The sequence below is a fragment of the Seriola lalandi genome, unplaced genomic scaffold (genome assembly GCF_002814215.2).
Source record: "Seriola lalandi dorsalis isolate HSWRI2012SDOR001 ecotype SW California unplaced genomic scaffold, Sedor1 jcf7180002052132, whole genome shotgun sequence".
Lineage (NCBI taxonomy): Eukaryota > Metazoa > Chordata > Actinopteri > Carangiformes > Carangidae > Seriola > Seriola lalandi.
Genome location: NW_019522685.1, coordinates 342,698 through 350,630, shown reverse-complemented (window position 1 = coordinate 350,630; position 7,933 = coordinate 342,698). Strand labels below are relative to the sequence as shown.

General features: G+C 45.9%; 1 protein-coding gene across 6 annotated transcripts in view; it reads right to left on the bottom strand.

Moving 5' to 3' along the window:
* raraa (retinoic acid receptor, alpha a) overlaps window positions 1-7,933 on the bottom strand; it is a 141,335-nt gene that overhangs the window by 102,679 nt on the left and 30,723 nt on the right. The gene's annotated exons all lie outside the window — the stretch shown is intronic.

Below are 7,933 nucleotides of genomic sequence, written 5' to 3'. Positions count from 1 at the left end.
GAGGGAGGGAGGGGGGGTGACAAGAGAGAGGGAGTAAGAGGATAAGTTCCATTTTTCATCCGTCCCTCCCTCTGCTCTGCATCACTTCGCCTTCTGTCTGACGGCAAGCTGAGCCACTAATGTCCATTGTGTCTGGATGGGCTGCAAACGCACGCGCTTGTGATTGTGTGTGTGTGTGTGCGTGCACGTGTGCGTATTTGTCTGTCCCTCTGCTGATGTCATATGAGCGAGAATGAGACGTATATGCACCTACAGCAGACATGCAAGCTAAATAACATGCATGCTGAGTGGGTGTGTTTTGTGTTGTTGTGTGCGTGTGTGTGTGTGTGTGTGTGTGTGTGTGTGTGTGTGTGTGTGTGTGTGTGTGTGTTGTGGCAGCCCCTCAGCCATCCAGCTATCATCTCCCGCCAGACAGGCCCCACCAAGCCGACCCAGCTGGATAATGAGATCCATTATGATTTACGTGCCAAGAGGACAGCCAGACAGAACAAAGACATGTATACACACACACACACACACACACACATTCTGCTGGGTGTACATGTGAGTGTGTGTGTGTGTGTGTGTGTGTGTGTGTGTGTGAGCGTGCATGGGCTCTCTATCTCTTACTGTATGTGCTGATGTGTGCTGCCACTGTTTCATATTTCAGTTTTTTTCCAGTTTGTGTGTGTGTGCGTGTGTGTGTGTTAGCTATGTTAATTGCCTGTAGGGCATCCTGCAGTGGGTCCTCTTTCTGTTTGTAACTCAAGAGCTCAGACCATCTCTCTCTCTCTCTCTCTCTCTATCTCCATCTTTCTCTCTCACTCACACACTTTCTTTCGTTGCTCCTCTGCCTCTATCCTGAAAAGCAAACTCACTGAAACATTGAGATTCCCAAGCACAGCAACCTCTCTCTCTCTCTCTCTCTCTCTCTCTCTCTCTCTCCCCCTCTCTCTCTCTGCCCCTCTCTCTCTCTCTGCCCCAGGGCCTTGCAGGCAGAAAGCAAAAGGTGAAGATTACAGTTTGTGCTGCATCAAAAAAAGGAGACCACACAACCTCACTCTGATTGATCAGTACCTCTGCAGCACGCTGGAGCTAGCCAGGGTTTTGTTCCAAGGTATTTCTGTGTGTGCGTGTGTGCGTGTGTGTGTGTGTGTGCGCTTGTGTGCGTGTGTGCACTGGAGTTTGTTAGTGGAGAGCTGAAGTACCTGTCAAACACATTTGGAAAAGGATGAGCCTATTGCTTCATTGCACTTTTTGGGAGCGGGGGTGGGGATGGTGTGTCAGCTGAGAGGAGGAGTGGATCACTCACGACAGTTCAGGGCAGGTAGGAGCTGTGGGTGCCAGGTTCACTTTTATAACAACCAATGACGGTATAGTCATGGCTGGTGCATTCACTGTTGTATGCTCGGAGCAACTTTCTTACAAAGGACACTATACAGACATTTGAATTATCATTTGAAGCAGGGGGATTGTGTTACAGCACATAGCAAAAGAAAGAAGTAAAATAGGTCCCAATGTCAGTAATAAGGATTGATTTATAAAGGCAGGACGTCTGTTTTTCTGTGTTTTTATATTTCAGTTATTTTTCTGTGTCCATTCAGTCATTCAGACTACCACTCTTCACGCCAATGAACACTTCCTCTTCTGAAAAGAAAAAGAAAAGAAAAAGAAACTGCTTCTGCACTTGTCTGACCAAAAGTCTGAACTCTCAAGACATCGTAATGATAAAAGAGAGAAAAGCATCAAATCCTCACATGATAGAGGCTGATATTTGTGTTTGGTTTGGCTGGACTGCGTCTGTTTGGCCATTTTCATTCTGCCTTGTGTCAGCTGGTTTCAGCCATTTATCTGTAATCTTCTCTCCTACTCTCTGTGCTCACAAGCAGCATTTTAACACAGCCAGATTCCCAATAAAGCTCTTCTCATTTACATGTTTCTGTTTCCGTTGTTGGACAATGGAATAAGTATGAAATAGTGAGTGAAATGCGACCTATTAAGACTTTGCGTTAACAGTCAAATCCTTGCCATTTCCAATAAAAAACGACAACTGTGCTGTGATTTTGTCTATATTTACTTGTAAAATCAGCAGTCTCAGTGAAAGTTTGAGGCTTCATTCAGTTGTCAAGCAGTCCAGCGTAGAGAGGCGTGCCATGCGCTCACGTGGCAATACTACTCGCTTCTGCAGAAAGCAGCAAAGGTTTGTCCAAAAAGTTGCAAGATTTGTAATTTTTTTCTATTAAAATAAGTTGCAAACGGGGCTGAAAAGTCGGTAAATCTAGCCAAGTGCCAAGTTAACAACACTGCCAAATCATTTTGAAGGAGCAGCGACCAATGGGGAAACTCCAACACTGGACTGGCCGACTAATGGTGCAGCCTTATCACTCAGTCAGTCAGTCAGCACCATTATCGATTACAGGACAGGCCCTGCTGTTGCAGACCAGCCAAAAAATGGTTTAATTCTCTGTCAATCACACTCATCGATTGATCTACTGACTGTTTCAGCCCAACAGACATATTTATATATGTTACATGTTTATAATGATTATCGTGGGTAAACTACGGTAAAGAAAACAAAAGAAACTGCCGTTGTCAAATGGATCCACACAGGCAAAAACACAACTGAACACGCAATCCACTTTCATAAAATGGATTGCATAAAATAAAATTAATCTCACACACACACACACACACACACACACAGACACACACACACAGAGCAGCCCTGCCCACTCTCCCTTGAGTGCAGGACACAGAAAACAATGACGGGATTCTCTGCTGTTCCTGCTTTATGAGGTATTCAAGTGACGCCAGCTCAATTAGAGGCCTAAATGCCAAGATCCAGACTGGGGAGAGATGAGCAGAGATTAAAAGAGGAGCACACAGAGAGAGGGACGATGAGGACACTAGGCAGAGGCTGGAAGGAGGAGAGGAGAAGACAAGTGGGCCGTAATGAAGAAATGGGGAGTACAGACTATACATAGAGCCCCTACAGGAAACAACCAGGACTATCGTGACCTCTTTGATCCGCCTGCCACTGCTCTGCCTTTGTATACACACGAATGCACACATACACAAACACATAAACACATACACAATCCCCTGTGGTATGTATTTCCATCATCAAATGTGATCAGCGCTATTATCCTCGAGCCAACATTCACTCAACTGTGATAAAACCTGTGGGTAACACACACACACACACACACACACACACACACACACTTTTCTACAACTGAATACTGAACCCTTTCGACCACAACGCGCACAGTGAGCACTGTGTGACCAGCCTACATAGCAGAGACAGATCTGACATGCCTGGTTAAATTAAAAGGTCAAATAAATTAAATAAACATCAAAGGGAATGAGCCTTCAACGGTGCAGCGGCTCAGAGGCTGAGCTCTAGGGGGTTGTCTCCAAGGAAATGAGGAGCACCAGAATAATGTATTATTTAATCTAAAGGATAATTTCAGTTTATTACAACTTGGGTCTTATTTTTTATAGTTTCGGCTGCCATTTCTATTGGTAATAATAACATCGCGCTGCTCACCAAGTTAATTGTTGAGATCTGGGAACGCGGCCACATCGCTAAAAAGAAATCAGACAGAAACACAAGCAGTCGTGTGATTATACGGCTTTAAAACAAAACTCTAGATTAACCAAACTTATTTGGATGATAAAACAAAGGCAAATAGTAAAATTAATTTCCAGACTGTCTTTTACAAACACCCACTAAAGCTTTGGCTTCTTTACAACCATTGTCTGACTGCTTGTTTCTTGCACCCGCCGACTTTGTTGTAGCAAACGCTGCCGTGTTCTTACATATCCACAGCTACTTTGGCGAGTACAGTCGTATTGTAGCAGATAGAAAAGATGAGCAGAGCTATGAAAATACCTTGTTGTAATAAATAGAAACGATCCTTTTTTCTATAGTAATGAGAGTTGGCACAAACAAGATATTTTGGAGAAGATGGAGGTCCCTTGAAGAGAATATTAACAAACGAGACCTTTGGCCTGATCATCCATTACATTCAAGCTCTAGCCAAATGAGTTAACATAGTTAGCACCAGGTAAATCTCTCTGTATTTCACAGTTTTAAATCTGGTCTCTGTGGCGAAACTTTAACGCTGGCGCATCGGTAGCAACTACAGCGACGGAGTGGGCTACAGCAACCCGGCGTATGGCGGAGTGAATGACGGAAAAACCTCAGGAAGCGTCCGAGAGAAGTAACTGATGCTCCAGATAAGAAAGAAACCCATTGATTACAGTCTAAAGAAGAAATCGGTTTGACTTTTTCCTCGTTGGAAACTACAGTGTTGTAGTTGTGTAATTATTCTCACTGCCAGTGGGGGGAGACAAAAGTTCCACGCTACAGGTTTAAATGTTTCTGCTCTCGAATCCTTGGAGAAAAAAAAAAACGTTTGGGATCGCCTAGTCAGGCAAAACTTATACACACAAACACATTCAAGATGACTATCGTAATTGGTTTTTTTTTTATTAAATGTCACAGTGACATACTGTAATACAGCACATTGAATTCCATTTGATGGCATTCAGTGAAGGGTCTGTTTGCAGTTTGGGTGGGCCCTGCTGTAACTGAACCCCGTACCCTGCAGATATTATCACCATTCTCTTTGCATTTACAGACAAATTTTTGTGGTTGCAATAAAATTCCCGTCACTGTCGGATAAGTGTCCATGTTCTTCATGGTTAGCCACTCTCAGAACTATTTTGACTTCTAACTTGGTATGTATGTAGTCTGAGTGGGAGCTGAACACATAACCCCACTGTTGTGGTGTGCACCACGCTCCATCCAACTTGGCAATCAGCACCAGCGTCAGAACCCAAAACACATGCTGTAACCAAAATAATCCCCTCTAATTGAGCACCAACAAAACAACACTGTGCCTCAGATCTTGAGCTGACAAAAACCTAACGTCAATATTTCTCCAACAAACCAAACTCGGGTGAGCGCCCCCTCTCCGCATCTCAATCCGCCTTAACAAAACAGCTCTTCGCTCACTGTGGTGCCAACCCTAATCACTTCCCTCAGCACCAGGTGGTTCTCATTGACTGGGGCCCAGCTCCTCCACTCAGCAGGACACTTCGCCAGAGGAAATTGGCTCGACTGCACGCATTTATTGCTCATGAGCTCTATCGAACAGAGTCATGCGGGCCCTCCAACACCGGCATTGGCCTTTGTTCAGGCTCTTTGAGCGGCTGGGCTCGCTGTACGGAAACAGCTGCTGCAGCGTGCACTGCACCGTCCAAAGAAACAATTAGAAACACCCTTTTCCTATTACTCCCCACCATTAACCACCATTGTATGGAATTAGTAGCAGTCCGTGGAATAAGTGGATTCTAATTCATGCCCCCTTTTCACGGGCCGCGACTGCTGCAGTGGCTTTCCTCCGCTAATGAAGAGGATGAAAGAGAAGTGTTAATCAAACTGAGCATCTCATCTGAAGTAATAAGGAGCGGAGAAGAGGCCTTGGAGTGCCTCCCTAGTGATGTTTGTATGTATGTGAGCATATGCGCACGTGTGTGTGTGTGTGTGTGTGTGTGTGTGTGTGTGTGTAAGGGGAAATGAATTTGTATGCATCTGTTGTGCTATTCTGTTACTGATTGTCAGTTAAACAAAAAATAAGTATAAAAGGAATTCAGGAAATAGTGTGTGTGTGTCTGGGCCTTGTTTCTAATTGCTTAGTCTCTGACTGTAAGGATGAACGCCCCTCTAAGGGCCAATCCCTTTCTGCTAGCAGCCTTTCATCCCTCCCAGGCTCCCTCTTCTTGGACCACAGTGCTAACCAGCAGGGTCTGATTAGATTTAAATGTCAAGAGAGATAGGACAATACAGTTATCTTCCAAATTATGGCCCATTAAAGGGCCTAAGCAGTGTGCCTCCCTCCTCAACTAACTAATCACCAACCAGATTCATCATCTCACAGACTGGGGCATAATTTGGGGGGCTGTGGTTTCCCTTAGCTTCTCCCTTTCTGAGGATGTGTGCATGTGTGTGTGTGTGTGTGTGTGCATGTGTGTGTGTGTGTATCACACCATGTGCAAGGGCATCCAGGAGTGGCTGTAATGTGTGATCAGTGTGTGTGCATGCTGTGTGTGTGTCACTCCGGAGGGAGCTGTTTCATCGCCGCAGGCCAGTGCCCCATTAAAGAGATAGGAGCGAGGGAGAGAGACAGTGTGCGAGAGGGAGAGATAGGAGAGTGGCTCCTCATTTAGACAGCAGGAGTGGCAGGCTGTGTTCCACCTGCCGCCAACCAACAGACAGACAGACAGTGGGACGAGGACTTGGGAGGCCCCCTCCCCCATCTGCCTCCTCCTAATTCACCTGCTGTCCTCAGGGTGTGATAGGGAGCCTCACGCCAAAATAATGGAGCCTCCGTCTTCTGGTCTGTTATTCTACATCACTTTTTTACTTTTCTTCTGCTCCTGTCCCACATTTCATCCTTCGTTTTTACTTCCTTCTATCCAATCTCCATTATTTTCTTTAATTCATTCTTCCTCTATAAGGAACCCTATTGCTGATCTAGCATGTATTACAAGTTTCATCCCATCATAGAGACGGAGGGGGGGGGGCGGGGTGGGTGCCTTATGGAGGAATGAGGAAACTGGAAAGATAGGATTCATATCTCAAGGTGGTTTCCTTCATATCCTCATCTCTCTTGGCTGCTTCGCCCCTTTCCACATCTCCATTTCCTGCCCTGCCCTCCTCTCAGTATTCATCTTCTATTCTTCTTCACCATGTTAGATCATCTCCCCTCCGTGCTGTTTTTCATATTTCCCCCCTCTTCTCCCCTATTTCACCTGATCCTTTGTCTGTTCTTTAATCTCCCCCTCTACTACACCCCCCCCCCCCCCTTTTATCTATCTATTCGACCCCCACACTCCTACATCATGGAGCCACTTATATTGGGGTCTGACTTCATACCTCCGGTGGCGATTTATGCACAGGAGCCTGGGCGATGTGCATTAAGGCCTCCGCCGTACAGTAACGCATTATGGATCACACTATATATAACTGCTTCGCCGTTCTGTAAAAGCTTTTCATTACATAGAGACATCATTCGATCAATATAAGCCCTGCGCCAAAATCTAATTACCAAAATGTCCAGTGCAAAAAAAGGAATTGTATGTATTTGGCTGGTTAGGGAAGTACAGGCAGCCATTGTTTTGACCAAAGAGGTTTCGAGAGCATGCTTACCAAAATAAATAGCCCATTTTGAGTACAAAGCACAAGAGCTAATGGAGATGCGGGGAGCATGAGATGGAAATAATGGAGGACTCAATGAGGAGGAGGAGGAGAGGAACTTGCATAAAAGAGGAAGGAACATACTCAAGGTTTAAACACTCTCTGGATGATACGCAAACACTGTGGTATATTGTCCTGCTCTGAGCAACTCTATACACACACCAATGTACAAGTAGATGCACAAACATACATTATGTTGCCACTGGGCCCCAGCTGAAGCACCATGGGAGCCACTGGTCTAAGGCAGGCACACAGCAGACCTTGATATGGGCTGCTGCTGTAGGAAGACTGGAGAGAAAAACTAGAAAGAAAGGGGGAGTGAGAAGGACTGAGAGAGAGAGAGAGAGAATAGGAGGAGTCCAGGGTGTCATTTCTCTCTCTGTCAGCTCCCTGCCTCCCCCATCCTCTTTCCCTCCCCCATCACCCCCTGAGATGTGGATGCTTCGTGGGGACAATTACCGACTGACACTTCATCATGGGCTGCGCGACAGGCGCTGACGGCCCTCGTCCAAACAAATGATGCTGGGGTCGAGGTTGCGGGCCTGCCTTCGAGTCTGCCTGCCTGTAGCCCCGCCGCATGGCCCTGCACTGCATTAGCAAGCCACACACACACACACACACACACACACACACACACATTCTGCTGGGTGTACATGTGAGTGTGTGTGTGTGTGTGTGTGCTGTCTC